A 19,336-nucleotide genomic window follows, 5' to 3' on the forward strand; every position below is an offset into this window, starting at 1 on the left:
TCAGCGTCTATATCTGCTGAGGCAGAAAAATACAAGAAGGATGAAAAGAACGTCAACCCTGAGCAAGAACCTCATGGGCATAAAATTCGCCTCCAGGCTTGCGACACGGAAGTTTTTAAAGGGGATTATCTGTCTTGGCCAACTTTTCGCGACCTGTTCACGGCAATATATATAAACAATTCTAGTTTGAAAGGGGTGGAAAAGTTATTCCATCTCAACAACAAAACGCAGGGCGAAGCAAAAGATATCGTAAAAAAATGCCCTCTCACAAATGAAGGTTTCGAGATGGCCTGGAAAAACTTGTGTGAAAGATACGAAAACAAATGTATCTTAACAATTTTTGTTGTTATATCGGCCTACTGATTTTAATATCGCGGTTTCGAATCGAGCTCAAGGCCTAACAATAATTTTTTATCATTATTATTGTTATGATAAATTTTTTCTTAATTGAAAAAATTTTTTTTTAAATTAGAATAGAAGAAAGAAAAAATTTTAGACAACTGTCAAAGCTCGTTGTATAGATCCATGGCTGTGAAAATTGGACTTGTTTGTTGGCAATGCTGCCATAGTGTCATATTTTTTATTGACACCTTTTTTCCCCGTGCTCTGGGATGTATTAACAATTTTTGTTGTTCTATCGGCCTACTGATTTTAAGATCGCGGGTTCGAATCGAGTTCAAGACCTAACAATAATTTTTTATCATTATTATTGTTATGATAAATTTTTTCTTAATTGAAAAAATTTTTTTTTAAATTAGAATAGAAGAAAGAAAAAATTTTAGACAACTGCCAAAGCTCGTTGTATAGATCCATTTCGGGAACTGCTAAATTCCTTCATCGGCAACGTTTAGACGCCGCTGCTATAACCATTCAGCCATCACAGCGGTTTTTTGTTTGTCTTCATTAATCCTACTTCTATTCTGTTTCGTGCCAATTGATATTCACAACACTCGATTCGAACCCGCGATCTTAAAATCAGTAGGCCAATATAACAACAAAAATTGTTAATACGTCCCAGAGCACGGGGAAAAAAAGTGTCAATAAAAAATATGACACTATGGCAGCATTGCCAACAAACAAGTCCAATTTTCACAGCCATTCTGCAACAGATGTCGCAGTGTTGTGAATATCAATTGGCACGAAACAGAATAGAAGTAGGATTAATGAAGACAAACAAAAAACCGCTGTGATGGCTGAATGGTTATAGCAGCGGCGCCTAAACGTTGCCGATGAAGGAATTTAGCAGTTCCCGAAATGGATCTTTACAACGAGCTTTGGCAGTTGTCTAAAATTTTTTCTTTCTTCTATTCTAATTTAAAAAAAAAATTTTTTCAATTAAGAAAAATTTATCATAACAATAATAATGATAAAAAATTATTGTTAGGCCTAGAGCTCGATTCGAACCCGCGATCTTAAAATCAGTAGGCCGATATAACAACAAAAATTGTTAATACATCCCAGAGCACGGGGAAAAAAAGTGTCAATAAAAAATATGACACTATGGCAGCATTGCCAACAAACAAGTCCAATTTTCACAGCCATTCTGCAACAGATGTCGCAGTGTTGTGAATATCAATTGGCACGAAACAGAATAGAAGTAGGATTAATGAAGACAAACAAAAAACCGCTGTGATGGCTGAATGGTTATAGCAGCGGCGCCTAAACGTTGCCGATGAAGGAATTTAGCAGTTCCCGAAATGGATCTATACAACGAACTTTGGCAGTTGTCTAAAATTGTTTCTTTCTTCTATTCTTCTTTCTTCGACTCCATCCCCGACAAAAACAAAAAAAAAAATAGGAAAATGAAAGATAAAATTTTTTTTTTTTTTTTTTTTAAAACAATACTTTTTGCCATTAAAACCTGAAATGTTAACATTAACTCTGTTATATATATAAGTGGAATGACTCTGTATATTTTTGAAAAAAAGCAATAATAATTTTTAAATAAAGTGCTTCGCCCACACGCACACCGGCATAACACCTAGGCCACGCCTGGAGATCCACCTTTCCCCCACCGCAGCTTTCCGTCAACCGAAGTGGGAGGGGGACTGTAACGTAGCGTTACAATAACGTAACCACCCCCTGTATTTCCTTATTCACTTAAACCTGAACCTCCCTGTACTCATTTTTCTATAGCATATTCAACAACCACTAAATTGCAAACCAATAGCGTAGCCAACAACCACTAAAATAGCAAACCAATGAAAAACACAATAACGGAGCGTTGAATTCTCAACCAGTTTGTGTCACCACCCATATAAACACTGAATTTGCATTTTTGCAATTCAGTCCTCGCAGGTGAGCCAGCGGGAGTGGTTGTCTTTTTAAGACAAAATTGCCACTCCTGCTAGCCAGCTGAGTGGAAGGGGCGCTGTCATGGCGCGGGTCACCCTTCACCCAGGTAAGGACGAGCGGGGCGGATGCCTTTGTGCTATTGCCACCCGCCGCCCCCCTGGGTATTGAGCGGCCCGACGCCTTAATGACTATGTCACCCCTCCCCCTCAGCTCTGGCTTCGGCCAGCTGAGTGGAAGGGGCGCTGTCATGGCGCGGGTCACCCTTCACCCAGGTAAAGACGAGCGGGGCGGATGCCTTTGTGCTATTGCCACCCGTCGCCCCCCTGGGTGTTGAGCGGCCCGACGCCCTAAAGACTACATAACCCCCTCCCCCCTCAGCTCTGGATTCGGCTAGTTGAGTGGAAGGGTAGCCGTCATGGCACGGGTCACCCTTCACCCGGGTAAGGACGAGCGGGGCGGATGCCTTTGTGCTATTGCCACCCGTCGCCCCCTGGGTGTTGAGCGGCCCGACGCCTTAATGACTATACCCCCCCTCCCCCTCAACTCTGGGTTCGGCCGTGAGTCGATTCGTGCGCATAAGGGGCTACCGCTGTGCCGTTAGGGTGCACTTCCCCTCCGCGCACGGATCGATCCACGGTGTATCGGCTGGTACAGCCCCGCCCCTCTTACGCACCTTCTATAAGCGTGCAACTAGGGAGGCGGGGGTGTCCAGCAGTGAAACCAGCACTAACGAGTCCTCGCAGTCTCTTCCGCAGGTAACTGACCCCGCGACTACCCAAGCTGCCGAAGAAGAGCGATTAGCCGGATCCCGCGAAGCCGACCGACCAATACCAGCCCGTTGGTACGCCTATCCTACCCCGCCCGGAACACGCAGCCGCTGTTCAGGTAAACCCCGTCGCCGGCCTATTTTCTCTCTCTCTCTCTCTGCCCTGGTACGCGCTCCGTAGCCCGCCGCCGCTGCCGTCGCACCGTCGCCCCTCTGGTTCCACCGCTGCTACGACGACCGTTGGCCGTTCGCCATCCTACCGCCGTTAAGCCGCTGTATCCGTCCCGCCGCTGCTACGACGACCGTTGGCCGTTCGCCATCCTACCGCCGTTAAGCCGCTGCATCCGTCACGCCGCTGCTACGACGACCGTTGGCTGTTCGCCATCCTACCGCCGTTGAGCCGCTGTATCCGTCCCGCCGCTGCTACGACGACCGTTGCCCGTTCGCCATCCTACCGCCGTTGAGCCGCTGTATCCGTCCCGCCGCTGCTACGACGACCGTTGGGCATTCGCCATCCTACCGCCGTTGAGCCGCTGCATCCGTCACGCCGCTGCTACGACGACCGTTGGCCGCACGCCATCCTACCGCCGTTAAGCCGCTGCACCCGTCACGTCGCTGGTACAACGACCGTTGGCCGCTCGCCATCCTACCGCCGTTAAGCCGCTGCATCACCGTCCATCCAGTTCGCTGGTGCCGTCATTTCGTCTATACCGCTACACCCATCCGTCCGCTAATACTGTCCGCCGTCCAGCCACTGCGCTCATACTACTGTACCAATCCGTCCGCTAATACTGTCCGCCGTCCGGCCGCCGCGTTGATCCCGCCGCTGCTCCCGGACAACCGTACCATCCCGCCCGCTACTGCACCGCCGCTAAACCACCGTACCGACCCCTCCGCTACTACTACGCCTATTAGCCACCGCCTCCATCTTTGCACGGAAAGCTGCTGTCCGCCTAATATCCCCAGCCGTGTGTGCGTGCGTTCGTAACACATAAATATCGTGTATTTATTCAGTAGGGGTTTGTGGGACCTTTACTCGACTCTGGGTTGACTGAGTGTTACCCCAGCCTTAGACAAAACCCACCTCATAAATTTAAAAAAAATTTTTTCAATTAAGAAAAAATTTATCATAACAATAATAATGATAAGAAATTATTGTTAGGCCTTGAGCTCGATTCGAACCCGCGATCTTAAAATCAGTAGGCCGATATAACAACAAAAATTATTAATACATCCCAGAGCACGGGGAAAAAAAGTGTCAATAAAAAATATGACACTATGGCAGCATTGCCAACAAACAAGTCCAATTTTCACAGCCATTCTGCAACAGATGTCGCAGTGTTGTGAATATCAATTGGCACGAAACAGAATAGAAGTAGGATTAATGAAGACAAACAAAAAACCGCTGTGATGGCTGAATGTTTATAGCAGCGGCGCCTAAACGTTGCCGATGAAGGAATTTAGCAGTTCCCGAAATGGATCTATACAACGAGCTTTGGCAGTTGTCTAAAATTTTTTCTTTATTTTATTCTAATTAAAAAAAAAAATTTTTCAATTAAGAAAAAATTTATCATAACAATAATAATGATAAAAAATTATTGTTAGGCCTTGAGCTCGATTCGAACCCGCGATCTCAAATGTATCTTAGTTAAAACACAACTACAAATTTTATTTAACTTAAAAAAGGTAGAAAGTGAGTGTGGCAGTTCAATAAAAAAGCTGCAAAATGATATAAATAATTGTATTTCGTCCCTCAAATGGACATATCCAAGTAGGAGGATATGGATAAGTTCCTGTCTAATCGGTTTCAGACACTTGAAACAGTGTCTGGTTTTACAGGGCATGCCACTTCGAAAGTGCAAAAACCAAACGCGTCGCGACAATCGTCAGAAACCCCTACGAAAAGACTTGGTGCTTTTCAAACAAAAGTATCCAAGCAAACAATAAAATCAATTTGTTAAATGTGTAAATCCTCTGAACACAGATTACGCAACTGTTCATGCTTCTGCGAGTTAACCCCAGTAGAAAGGATTAAATTTATAAAATCCACAAGTGGCTGCCTGAATTGCTTATCCCCAGGACACACCGTGACGAAATGCACCAGTTCCTACAACTGTTCCAAATGTCACTCTCGTCACCACACGCTCCTACATGCGGATACATCTCAGCAGACGGCTGTACGCAATCCTTTCAAAGATGCGGATAATATCCCAATAACTTCGGCACAGGCGCGACAATCTGCGAACCAGAATGTAAAATCCTGTCATGCCAATTCCAGCACAGGCGTGCTATTAGGAACTGCTCGCGTACACATTCGCCATAATGGTACCGACTTCTCCGCACGGGCATTAATTGATTCAGGGTCCGAATGTTCCTTTATAACTGAAAGATTGAAACGCAGAATCAATTTGCCAGCGAGAAAAATGCATGCCCAAGTTTCAGGCATCACAAATGCGGTGTCAGCTCAGGTGAAAGAGGCATCCAAAATTGAGTTACGTTCATCAGTGGATGCCTGCTTCAGCCTGACTACACCCGTTCTAGTCCTAGCCAAGCTCACTGGGAATCTTCCATCCTGCCATATCAACGCCATGACTATGCAGGCATTCCCAGACTTGGTTTTGGCAGACAAAAGGTTCTACATCAACGAAGACGTAGACCTCATACTTGGAGGAGACATATATCCCCAAATTATACTGAGCCGCCTGAAAAAGGATGTACTAAATACACTTTTGGCCCAAGAGAAAGTGTTCGGTTGGATACTAACCGGTCGCATCGAAGCACCGAGTCCAACGAAGAGCATCATGTCATTCTACAACGAGGTTGCATTGAACAACCAATTAAAAGCTTTCTGGGAGGTAGAAAATGTTCCCAAAAACAAAATGCTTAATGAAGAAGAAAGGTATTGTGAACAATTATTTAAGGACACAACAAAACGTGATGAAATTGGAAGATATACAGTTTCGCTACCATTCAGGCAGGATTATCCTGAGAAGATTGCATTAGGACCGTCCCTAAAGCGAGCATGTTCACAATTCTTCAGAAATGAGGGACGATTACTGAAAAACCAAGAGTTAGGGAAAGAGTATGTTCGGGTGTTATCCGAATACGAAACGCTTGGACATATGAGAAAAATCAAAAACCATAATCCATCCGACGATTCCGATAGTTATTTCCTGCCCCACCACGCCGTTGGAAAGGCGGAAAGTACCACTACGAAGGTGCGCGTCGTCTTCAATGCGTCAAGTCCTACGGCAAATGGCACTAGTCTAAACGACATACTGCACCCAGGTCCAGTACTCCAAGCAGACTTGCCCATTTTAATTCTACGTTGGAGACTGTACCGCTTTGTCTTTAATAGCGACATAGAAAAGATGTATATGCAGATTGGGATGACCGACAATCACGCCAAATTTCAAAGAATTGTCCATCGAACATCCCCCAACGAACCCATCAGTCTTTACGAACTAAAGACTGTCAACTTTGGTGTAAACTGCGCCCCCTACCTCGCGATACGGTCACTTCTACAATTGGCTGATGATGTAGAAAATACCCACCCAATAGCATCGGGTATATTACGCGAAAGTATGTATGTCAACGACGTTTTATCTGGAGGGCATACAATAGCGTCAACCATCAGAGCAAGAAACGAGATTCGCGAATCATTACACTCAGCTGGCTTTCCATTGCGCAAGTGGACATCAAATTGTGAGGAAATCCTTCAGGACATCCCCAAAACAGATTTGCTCAGCGAGTACTTCCTAGCGTTTGAAGAGGCTAGCTCGGTGAAGGCACTCGGAATAAGATGGAACGCGCACTCAGACATGTTTTACTTTACAGCAGGAGCTTTAGGGAATGGCGAGAACACCACCAAACGCGCAATCCTATCCGCTATAGCCAAACTTTTCGACCCTTTAGGCTGGCTTGCACCAATGGTCATAGTGGCAAAAATACTAATGCAGCATATCTGGTTAGAGGGCACCAGGTGGGACGAACCTGTCTCCCCAACTACCTTAGAACGGTGGGAAAATTTCACCCAACACTATAACGAAATAGATAACATTAGGATACCGCGATGGGTAAATTTTACGCCCGAGGACGACCATCTCACTACCACGTTTAGAACTTTGCGGCGCCGTGCTGCTCGCAGAAATCATGGAATCAATATTCCGAAACATTCATTTGGGGCCAGCAAAAGTTCACCTCTGGACGAATTCAACCATCGTACTCGCATGGATAAGAAAGCCGCCCTGTTCCTGGTCAACCTTCGTAGCACACCGAATCACTAAGATCATCGATATGGTCGGTCGCAAGGACAGGCTTCACGTGGACTCGGAATCTAATCCAGCTGATCTAGGAGCAGAGGACTACTTGCATCAGAGTTGGTCAACAATTCGTTGTGGTGGCAGGGACCTTCTTTGCTGCAAGAAGACAATTCCCACTGGCCAGCACAAGAGACCGAAAACAAAACGTCCGTTGAGGAGAAGAGGGCACAAACATATGCCACGACAAGGGTAGATAAGGTAGATATTCTCGACCGTTTTTCAAATTTACCCAGGGCTTTTAAGGTTCTATCCTATGTTAGGAGATTTTATAAACGAACTCACCCAAAAACTAAAGCAATGTTCCACGAAAGGTTGTGTATAATCTTAGCCGATGAGATTAAGGCAACGACTCAAGCATTAATACGAGTCTGCCAGAAACAATTTTACCGGACAGAATATTTAAAATTGAAAAATAGGGAACCTATAGATCGAAAGAGTGAAATACTGTCACGCAACCCATATATCGACAAAGATGATATTATTAGAACAGGAGGGCGTCTAGGGGCTTCAAAAGACATGTCATACAACGAGCGGCATCCGATCATCTTGCCTTACAATTGCAGACTGTCTCGCCTTGCAGTCATGATGATTCATCATGATTCCCTTCATGGCGAGAACCAGCTCATGCTCCGCCTTATTCGAAACCAGTATTGGATTCCGAATGTCAAGACAATGATCAGAGCCATCATCCACAATTGCAAAACCTGCATTATTCACAGGAAGCAGGCGTAGTCCCAACTTATGGCTACCCTTCCCTGCGAACGTACTACCTTTACCCGCGCGTTCACCAATACCGGGGTAGATTTCGCGGGGCCTTTCGACATCAAAAGCTACCGCGGTAGGGGATGTCGACTGTCAAAAGGCTACGTATGCCTTTTTGTCTGTTTCTCCACTAAGGCCATCCACTCAGAAGCTACTAGTAACCTTAGTACTCCATGCTTTCTCGCAGCCTTTTCGCGTTTTATCGCGAGAAGAGGATGTCCGAAAAACATCTTCTCCGACAATGGTACAAACTTTGTCGGAGCGTCGAGATCTTTACGATCCGAAGTTAAAGCCTTCCTGGCAGAAAGCCGAGATAAGACAGTCTCCAAGTACAGCCAACAAGGATTAACATGGCATTTTATTCCCGCCGCCGCTCCACATTTGGGCGGCCTGTGGGAAGCGGGAGTGAAGAGCTTCAAAAGCCACTTCAAAAAGGTCGCGTCTCCCCATAAGTATACTATGGAGGAGTTCCAAACACTTTTGTGAAGGATTGAGACGTGCCTCAATTCGCGCCCTCTTAGTCCAGGGTCAAATGACCCAACGGATCTGGAACCACTAAGCCCAAGACATTTCCTAACCGGCAGCCACCTGCTGGCTCCACCAGAACCATATTCCAGTGAGAGCTCTGCCTCGATGATCAATCGATGGCAGAAACTCAAAGCCCTCCATCACACTTTCTGCAAGCGATGGAAGGTGGAATATCTCTCCGAACTTCAAAAACGAGTGAAGTGGAAGCATCCCAAAGAAAATATAAAAGTGGGAGATCTCGCTGTCCTCAAAGAGGACAACTTATCTCCCAACGAATGGAGGTTAGGTCGAGTCGTCAATGTACACCCCGGCGAAGATAACCGAGTTCGCGTAGTTGACCTCATAACAGAGAAGGGTCAAATCAGACGACCTTTGGTCAAACTGATCCTTCTTCCAACGGAGGAGATGGATTGCGAGAAGGCCAAGAGCTCCTCATAACAATCCCTCCGTTTCTCTCCCTCCTTTCCGAACTCCACCTCCCTATCAATAATCCACCAAAAACCCAGTTCTCGTTCAACCGAAACGAGGCCAACCAATAACCTACCGCAGATCCGCTATCTGCCAAAGAACATAAAGGCCTTCGGCCTATTTTATTTTAAATTTCAAAAAAATCAAACCCACAATTCACCCGCTCACCCCGAGCGAGGACACCAAATCACACCCAACTCACTCTCTCACCCCGAGCGAGGACACCAAAAACCTACCTCAGACCGACGGTCTGCCACCGAACATACGCACTCGGCCAAAGGCACGAGGCCAAAGGTTATCTAAGTCTCAAATCTCAAAGGAACATTTGTTCCATACGATAATACGAACATTGTTTGAAATCAAATACAACCCTTTCTAATATGCACAGAAGTCGGTATTCAGTATTATCGGCTTATAATATAATGAAGAAAGACGTTGCCTCTCGCAGAATGGTGGAAACGGAGTAGTGAAAAATGGCTGACGGATTTAACTACAATTTCGGGTGCAAATATTTGAGTTTAATCGAATAATTATTAATATAAAATAACTTAGTTATAGTTGGGTCGTCAATCGGGCTTAGATCTTTAAGTTTTAATGAAATTTTAAGTGAATATTCACTAAATGATAAAGTTGCGGAACAATAGCCTTGAGCAGGTAAAAATGAATAACAACTCTCCTTACGGGGTGAATGTCCATGCAGACAATACGTCTGTTCAAAATCATGCACACCCTAGACACTCAGGAAATCCATCTCCGCACCTGGAGTTTCAGCGTTTTAGGATCCAAATCAAGTCCAATTGACTAGCGCTTTGAAAAAAAACTTTTTACCGTACAGCCATTGCTGGTTTACAATCATCTGCATCGATATATTACAGCACCGTTGGAGCGAATGTCCCTCCTTCCATGTCAACAACGCCAGTTCATCAAAATCCACAGCAACATATATATAATCTTACAAAAGAGGTTGATCCTACAACTCAAGATGACATTATACAACTTCCTCAATTTTACCATGCACCACATCAAACCCCTTCTTATACACAGCAGTTATCAACATTATTACCGACTCATTTCACACAACATCTTCCTGCTTCATCAGGAGCAAAAGGACCAATGCAGATAACGCATGATGATGTCCAACCACAACATCAATTTTTCATGTCATTGGCAAATGACCATGTGAGTAGTTCAGCGAAAATATTGTCTAATACTGTTAATGAGGGTACAGCTGTTACTGATGCAACAACTACTACATCAACAATGGTTTCCTCACCAGCTCCGACAACCACATCAAACTCTACTCTCGTATTAGATCGCATGTATATCTGTATAAATAATCATTATAGTGATTTCTTAGCAACGCATAATAGCTTACCACCAATAGCTTTAGATTCAAATGCAATAACTGCAAACCCTGCAATTCCCTCTGCTGCTCATACGTTTTCATCAGCTACTCATGCGCCACAGCAACCTTCACCAATAATACCCGCCATTCATTATAAAGTAGTACTAGGTCCAGCTGTGAGTAGTGGAATTCAAGCCGACTCTTACATCACCAACGGCGCCACTTTGGTAGTCGATGAACCAGATTCGACAACAGCGAGTCCGCACACACCACCTACTACTCCAAAAAATAGTTCACCACCACCATCGCAAACATCCGCAGCACAGGAAACCCAAGAATGTTCAACAAATAAAGCTATAACCGAAAGCACGGCAGCGGCTGAGTTTATTTTTTCTTTGGGTGAAGATGTTTTTATACGCAAAGACGATGACCGTCAGTACCTTGGTACAGTAATCGGTAGTAGCGCTGGTACCGAAGAAATAGCATAAATAAATTCCAGTATTTGTTACGTTTTCATCATAATTCAGATTTATGGTGTGGTGTTGATCAAATGAGACGATTGGGAAGTAGTAGTGGCAATGGAAATTCACACATGTGTGTAGCTTGTAAGCGCACTCAATTAGAGGACGTTGTTGGAACATGTGATGACTGTTGTCGTGGATATCACCGCAGCTGATGTAATAAGCCTATGAAAACTCCAATACCAAACACAGACAGTCCGATAATCGGTAAACTATTATCATCTTGCAACAACAGTTACACAAGCTATGGAGATATTGTGAAGAGCCCACCCTTATCACCTAAACCTAAAACTTCTTTGGATGTTTGCGAATTCCATACTGATAACGAAATATTTATATCAGATGACGAAATCCCGAATACTAGTAATAGTATGAGACCGAAATCAGCTAAGAAACAGATCAACTCTGAGCGAATGATGTCTGAAAAAATATTGGATTCAGATGATGAGAACGCAAATGATGCAAATATCGTGAATAAAGTTATTCAGATGTCTAAGAAAGAAAATGTAAAACTACAAGATATTTCGCCGAATGTTCCGCCGTCAGTGGCGTCGCAATGTCCAACAAACATAGAAGATGATAAAAGTGGGTCTGATCATCAACCTCCTACTGTAGCTATTAGCACTGTTGAATCGAATATAACTGAACCTGTTTACATAATCAAAGCACCATCTATATCCATAGTCGTAAACGTAAAGCATTCACTCTATCAAATACATATAAGAAAGTAGCTGCTGAAGCGGCGTCGAAGCAATATGACAGTAGCCGAATTTGCGACTCATAATCTGATGAAAACTCTTCAAGTAGCCGTGGTACATCCTTGGATGTAATCATACCGGCGCCAAAGAATTTTCTAGGCCTTAATAATTCCTTTGGAATAATGTCTCCACCACAAGACTGTTATCAATGGTCCAGCAGTATCCATGCTTTTATAACAAATGTAATGTAGATTATCGTAGTAAAGAAAAACGTGGTGAAGCGTTACAGCAAATGGCAATATGGTTGATGTCACAACTATACAGATATCAAAGCGAATATCACAGTTACGTTTCGATTATCATAAGCAAAAGCAACAACGTCTATTTTGTGAACAAAACAATAAAGAATTCATGCCTAGTTACACCTTTTATGAACAAATGCTGTTTATGGATGCAAATATAGCGCCATTCAAATGTGACTTTTGCCCAGTTATTGTCCATTCGCCACGTGAACTTGATGTACATCTTCATACTCATCGGCCCGAAGGTGATAGTTATCCATGCGATATATGCGATCTTACCCTTTTAGACGTTGATCCACTAAATCAACATAAAACCACTTTTACCAGCAAATGAGGACGTAAAATATTGGTGTGATTTATGTACAGCAAGCTTTCATACTAAAGAAGTTTATGATGAGCATATGCGTCGCCATAACGATGAGCTTTTATTACCTTCTCTGGCTAATTAGCCCCCAACACCATCCGGCAACGATATCAGCGGCAGTACATTGGATGATGATCCCCTTATTAATATGGCCCATCATAACGAGTGCGACGAAGGTTACTCTTGTGATATATGTGGGAAATCTTTTGAAAATATGGTTTATTTACGATGCCATTAAAATGGTTGTACGCCACGCCGTAGTAAGAAATGAAATGAAAGAACGGAAAATCACTCGATACGTTTCCCGTTGTTTCAATTCATATCAATTTTACATTCTATACACGGGTATGTATGAATGTGCGTTTTTTTGTCTTTACCGTTGGTATGCTGGTACCAGCGAGCGGAATTCTAAAAAGGGAAGGGTAGTAGACGAAAAAATGAAAATAGTAAGTAGTTGGTAGTTTTTACCAAGAAAACAACAGCTACAGTTCATATTTGTACCAAACAATTAATAATGCATTGTAAAACAAATAACGAGCGTTTCAAGGAAATGACAACTTTAAAACACGTAAACAAGCCAAAATTACATGTACCTTTGTATATACCTACATAGCTTATGCCTATACGATACTCACTTTTTTCCTGTATCATGAGTGTGAGATACTGACAAACATGCACCAAAACGTCTAATCACAACAACAATATTCCAAAGTACCAAAAGTACTGCCACAAAATAACCGATCTCGGCAGGTAATCGTTTACGTAGAACCTTTTGTTTTCGTTCAAATTATTCAAAAAAAAAAACTGAAAAAATAGCGCAGAAAATATTCGCGTACTCAGTTACTATATTTCTCTACTCAAAAATTTATTTCCTGTTTAAGTTCTTCAGAAATTTTTCAAAATTGACTGATTTGGTCAGTATCGCCTCCTAATGTTAGTTGGGTGGGCTCGGCAATTCAATACTTTAAAATTATCGCAGTATACGTTTACAGTGCGAAAATACTGAAATATTGGTAGATTTTGGGCCTCGGTGGTAGTAGTAGTAGAAAATTAAATGGGCCAGAAAAGTTAGTAAACCTACCAATGCGGTAAAGTCCGTGCACTGACTGTCGATATACTTATACCAACATATATATGCCGAGTTTAAATGTACACTATATTAGGGATGCATAAAAAGATGCAAACGGGTACCCAAAAACCCGAGTCTGAGGAATCGGTATCGGAGTCAAATACCATCCGGGAACCGTGCCTTTTGATAAAGGCCATCAATAAAACAGGAATACAAGAGTACTTGGGAAAAGTTGAACAAATAAGCGGAGGGAAATACCAACAAATAAAAAATTATACAAGTTTATTTTTTTATTTCCGACGCGTTTCGACACATTTTCCTGTCTTCTTCAGGGAATCTATTTATTAAATACGAAAAACATATATGTTACATATACAATAATTGGTATTAATGTTCAATATTAAACCACTTACATTACTTAAACCAGTGCTTTTTGTCACATTTCTTTAAAAATATAAGTACACATATTAATAACAAACAAATAAGAACAATAATTAAAAATCACACCGACATTTGCTACATTAAAATACCGTCTATTAACATTAAAAACAATATTGCACTTGTCACCTCCAGACATTCTTTGTTATTGACGTCTCATAGGCACAATTAATATTATCAACGTCCTCTTTGAAGTTAATCGTTGTTGGTAGTTTTTGTTGTATGCGCAGTCCCTCTAGTGTCATCCTTCTACGTGTTCTGCTTTCCACATCCAGTATTGTTGCGTTGTCGAAATCAGCTGTGTGTTTCTTTTCCGTAAGGTGTTGGGCCAGTGCTGTGTTGCTTTTGTTGTTTTTTGCATCTAGTTTATGTTCCTTTATTCTCGTTCCTAGTGATCTTTTTGTTGTGCCGATATAAACTTTGTTACATTTCTCTCCTTCTTTACCATGACATCGAATTTCGTAAACTACGTTATGTAGTTGTTCCTTTTCAATTTTGTCCTTTGTTTTTGTATATATGCTTTTTAATGTATGATTAGGTTTGTGCGCATAGCTTGTGTTACTGCTTGGTATGATTTTTTGTAATGTTTTGTTGTCTGTTAGGTGTGGTATGTATGTATGTAACGCTAGTGTATGTTTCTTTGGTATTTTCGCTATTTGCTGTATTCAGATTCTTGTGTTTGTTTTTGTTTATTGCTGTTTGTATTAAATTTTCTATTGTATTGACTGGATAACAATTTTTGCGTAATATGTGTATCACTTTCTCTCTGTTGTGATTTATGAACTCCTGGTCGCTCAAGGTGTAAATTTTCGATGTAAAATTGATAATGGTGTTCTTCTTTTGCGTCCATGGGTGGTTTGAATGATAGTTAATTAGTCTTGATGATGCTATGGATTTTGTGTACCAGTTAGTTGTTAGTTTGTTATTGGATTTGTATATTTCTATGTCCAGGAATGCCAGTTTGCTGCCCATTTCTTTTTCTATTGTAAAGTGTATCTTTGTGTGTTGTCTATTGAATGTTCTTAGAATTTCGTCCACGTCTTTGACCTTAACTACGGCGAATATATCATCTACATATTTCGTTATGTATTTGATGTATATGTCGGAAGATTTTAGCTCAGCGATGCTGTCGTCAATAATTTTGTCAAGGACAATGTCTGCAATGGTTGGGGATAAAGGATTTCCCATTGGCATTCCGTAAGTTTGCTGATAATAGGTTTCATTGTAAAGGAAGTAGTTATTCTCTCTCAGACAAAATTCAAGTAGTGTTAAAAAGTTTATTTTGTTGATGTTTGTAAAAGTCTTCAAGCTTGACCACTTCTTCATTATTGTGCTTATGGCGAATTGGATCGGTATGTTCGTGAAGAGGGAGACGACGTCCAAAGATATGAGAATTTCATCCTCTTCAATATTTAAATTTTTTATTTTTTCTTTTAAGCTTACGGAATTTTTAATATTCAGCGTTTCAGACACTACGTTTTTTAGAACTTTCCCAACAAATTTGGATAGTTTGGAGCAAGGTACATTGATTGATGATGAGATAGGTCTAAGTGGTGTGTTAATTTTGTGAACTTTTGGCAAGCCATAAAGTCTGGGAACCGTAGCTGCTGTGCACATCAGATAGCTTTTTTCTTTCAAGGTTATGTTGTTGTTTTTGTAGAGACAGTTTACAATGTTGTTGTTTTTGCGCACTAGATATTGGGTGGGATCATTTCTAATTGTTTTATATGTGGTTTTATCGTTTAACAGGTCTTGCATTTTCTTCTCGTAATCTTCTTTATACATCACCACTGTTTTGTTGCCTTTGTCTGCATTTGTGATAATTATGTTATATTTATGTTGACTAATAAATTTTCGTGTATTCTCGTAGATTTGGAGTATGAATTTATCTTTTGCGTTGTTCTGAATTTTGTTCCTAAAGGTATTAATTTTCTTCGCGAAATTGCATCTAGCCATATCTTTCTCCCTATTGTCTGTTATTGTCTGTATATTTTGCTCAATATCAGCAATTAGATGTAGTGGTGAAAAAGTTTTCCTGGAAACTGGTAGCGCGAATTTGTTACCTAATGATAGTATCCATTTACACTCCGGGGGAATGGTGATTTTAGTATTATTTGTAATTAGAAAAAAAACAACAAAAGCAACACAGCACTGGCCCAACACCTTACGGAAAAGAAACACACAGCTGATTTCGACAACGCAACAATACTGGATGTGGAAAGCAGAACACGTAGAAGGATGACACTAGAGGGACTGCGCATACAACAAAAACTACCAACAACGATTAACTTCAAAGAGGACGTTGATAATATTAATTGTGCCTATGCGACGTCAATAACAAAGAATGTCTGGAGGTGACAAGTGCAACATTGTTTTTAATGTTAATAGACGGTATTTTAATGTAGCAAATGTCGGTGTGATTTTTAATTATTGTTCTTATTTGTTTGTTATTAATATGTGTACTTATATTTTTAAAGAAATGTGACAAAAACCACTGGTTTAAATAATGTTAGTGATTTAATATTGAACATTAATACCAATTATTGTATATGTAACATATATGTTTTTCGTATTTAATAAATAGATTCCCTGAGGAAGACACGAAAATGTGTCGAAACGCGTCGGAAATAAAAAAATAAACTTGTTTTATTTAATTAAATCGGCCTAAAAGCTCCAAATTCATATTAAATAGCTATGCAAATATTTGGCCCAACTCAATCATATAAAAAATTATACATTTTATAAATCTCTCCCCTCTTCCAAAACGAACATATTTTTTCTTTATTGGCATACAATTTTGCTGTCCAGACATTTTTTTTGCGGCGGGCAGGAAAGTTGCTGGTTTTTCGCACCAACAACACAAATAACAGCGACTCAAAGGAACCCACGCTATACACTTTCTACCCGGTTCGGTACCAGAATGTGCGAACCGAAAATCGTAAATGCTCATTCTTCTGCAGCACTAGGGTGCCGTGGCTAACTAAAACGCTACCGGGTGACACGAAATAAACAGAATAAGGCACTAAAGACCCAGGCACATTACGTGCGTGGAAAGAGGCCATGCATATGATGTGCGCCAAATATGAATATTTATACTGCTAGAGATGTTTGCCCCCTACGCACGCGCTACTAAAATTTCCCAAATCTAAACAATACAATTAGGGACCACTCGTCCCTGCACTTCGACAAGGACCCGACCTACTCAAACCCATTGCATTCCTTTCAGAAAAATGGGTCGTTTTGCCGCTTTGAAACGGAATGCCGCCGCGCACGCAGTTCGTTATTCATCTGAATGCCGAGTGTGTCTTGGGAGACACCCTATCCGCTTGTGCCCAATCTTTCGGGCAAAAAAGCCAGAAGAGCGCCTCTACGTCGCGATACGCGGAAGCTACTGCGGAAATTGTCTGGCCTCTGATCACCGCTCGAACGCGTGCCCAAGCCAAGGGCGATGTAAACGGTGCGGCGAGAAGCACCACACGATGCTACACATCACCTCGATCGACGAGGAGGAGCAGCTACTCCGAGAAGCCCGCTCCAAGCCATGGAGCGTCCAAGTGGAAGAGGAGCTAGACTCACCCCGAGAGCGGATAGACGACTCGATTTCTTTATATGCGTTGGACGCTGGAACGGAGACTGGACCTCTTCGTCCACCCCGAAACCACGATGCCAGCCGGACCGGAGCGGAGACGCGGTCTCTTCGCCCGACCACACCACCAACCGCCAAGTCATTTCGACCTCGATTGCAGCATGAGATGAAGCGGCTCCAACAAGGGATAGCGACAGCACACCGCCATACATATAACGGCCGAGCGGAGACCCGGTCTCTTCGCCGGCAAACCAGGAACCCCCAACGGAGACATTATTCGCGCGACCGCAGAGCGGAGACAAGGCCTCTTCGCCTGCAACAACGACATCACACCCATCATCAGCCGCAGGACCGCCACAACGGATCCGGATCGTTACAACTCACCACAGTGTCCGCCTCTTGGGCAGGGCTCCTAGCCCCGCATTCAGCTGCCACCGCCACCATGATACCGACGGTAGCGATCACCCCCACCGCGGTCGTGAAAATAGAAGCAGGGGGGCGGCTACACCTCGTACGCGCCTTAATCGATGGATGCTCCCCCACCACAGTGATTGCGGATGAGCTCGCCCAGGAGCTCCAACTTCCTACCAGCAACATTGGCGGGCAAGCAGGATGTCTGCTACGTATCCGAGGAAGACACGGACAGAACAAAAGGATTGCGACCCATGCTGCGGTCTTATCCAATTTTCGGCGCATGACACCCACGACCAGCATCGACAGCGCTATCGCAGCCCCGTACGCACATCTCCGTCTGGCGGATCCGCAGTTCCATGCATCCGCTCCGATCCACCTCATCCTAAGTAGAGATGTTCATGCGGAGATAATATTACCAGGGATTCTGCCCACCACGTTTGGCCCTTTGCTGGCTCAGAGTACCATCTTCGGTTGGGTACTCTCGGGCACAACCAAGGCCTAACATCAAAATGTTCGGTAACGACCGAAACAAGTGATTTTTTTTATACTTTGTTATTTTTTGTTGAATTTTTGGTGTACACAGTTGCAAAAGACTTGCATTGTGAATTCGTACCAGCGAAAAATCGTTCGATTCCTCCATTGCCATACCTACGTGTCAAATAATAGTTGACAGGGAGAATGGCCAGATAAGGGAATAAAGGTTTGTTTTTCTTTTGCTCGCCGTTATTAAATTGAAGAGCCATGAATTGTACATTTGTTTCAAATCAGTTTTCTTTTAAATTATATATACTAAATAATCAGACTACATATTAATATTCATTTCTAAAATCAAGTTTATAGATTAAATTCAAGCCACCAGCTATGCAGGCATTTTAAAATGTGTAAATAAAGCAATATACCCGTCGTCTACAAAAATGTTTGAAAACCACTGGTGAGCTAATGCTTTAGGTAATCGAACAACGATTGAACAGGTGATCGAAGCTGTTTACTATTGTGAACATTTCTATCAAACCTTCGCCACTTGTATGAATTCACAATGGATGTGTGCGTTTAAAATCTTGTATTATCACAATAAGTTATTTTTTATTGAATTTTCTTCATAAAAAATTCTATGCGTTTCATACACATGAACGTGTGTGTGCAGGTTGTCAGCACCCATGCACGTATATGTGGGGGTTGTTGTGTGTGTGGCTTTTTTACCCTCCTTATTACCAGAGGACCTTTTCGCGGCTTAGCGTTTGCCATCAACGGGACAGACGGCCTCTTTCTCGATTGACCGCCAACCAGCACACATCGCAAGGATCACCATCGTCACTTAAAACACCAAGGTAATATTGTAACCACAGTGTATATTTTCCTTCACTCTAAATTAAATATTATATTATAACGAGGAAATTCCTCTTTGTGTTCTTATTTATTTCTTTTGAGCGAACCATCCCCTCCAAGATCGACCCGTGT

At 42.4% G+C, this 19,336-nt stretch overlaps 1 pseudogene; it reads left to right on the forward strand.

Moving 5' to 3' along the window:
* Positions 1-9,141: 9,141 nt before the first annotated feature.
* LOC137234815 (serine-rich adhesin for platelets-like) lies at positions 9,142-12,863 on the forward strand (annotated as a pseudogene).
* The last annotated feature ends 6,473 nt before the right edge of the window (positions 12,864-19,336 follow it).

The sequence above is a fragment of the Eurosta solidaginis genome, chromosome X (assembly GCF_040869045.1).
Source record: "Eurosta solidaginis isolate ZX-2024a chromosome X, ASM4086904v1, whole genome shotgun sequence".
Classification (NCBI taxonomy): Eukaryota; Metazoa; Arthropoda; class Insecta; order Diptera; family Tephritidae; genus Eurosta; species Eurosta solidaginis.